We start from the raw sequence: 235 nt of genomic DNA on the forward strand, positions 1-235 counted from the left end.
AGGATAAAAATCAGTAAGAAATAGAGATCTTGTATAATGTGTGACATTCACTTAAAAATATAATTCTGAAGAAGCAGACCAGAGTTGTTGTTTTTCTTTTTGTCAAAGCAACAGGATGAAAAGAACTACTCATATATGTGACCCCAGCTTCAGTCCACTCAGTTGATTAACTTTTGTTATACCCTGTTGTTTTCAGTTAATTGCTTGTTTTCCTGTAGCAGCTTAGACTGAATTC

General features: G+C 33.6%; 1 protein-coding gene across 1 annotated transcript in view; it reads left to right on the forward strand.

Annotated features, from left to right (window-relative positions):
* The window catches only part of LOC119585778 (PCNA-interacting partner-like), a 9518-nt gene that overhangs the window by 4290 nt on the left and 4993 nt on the right, over nt 1–235 (forward strand). The window lies entirely within an intron of this gene.

This window comes from Penaeus monodon, chromosome 20, assembly GCF_015228065.2.
Source record: "Penaeus monodon isolate SGIC_2016 chromosome 20, NSTDA_Pmon_1, whole genome shotgun sequence".
Classification (NCBI taxonomy): domain Eukaryota; kingdom Metazoa; phylum Arthropoda; class Malacostraca; order Decapoda; family Penaeidae; genus Penaeus; species Penaeus monodon.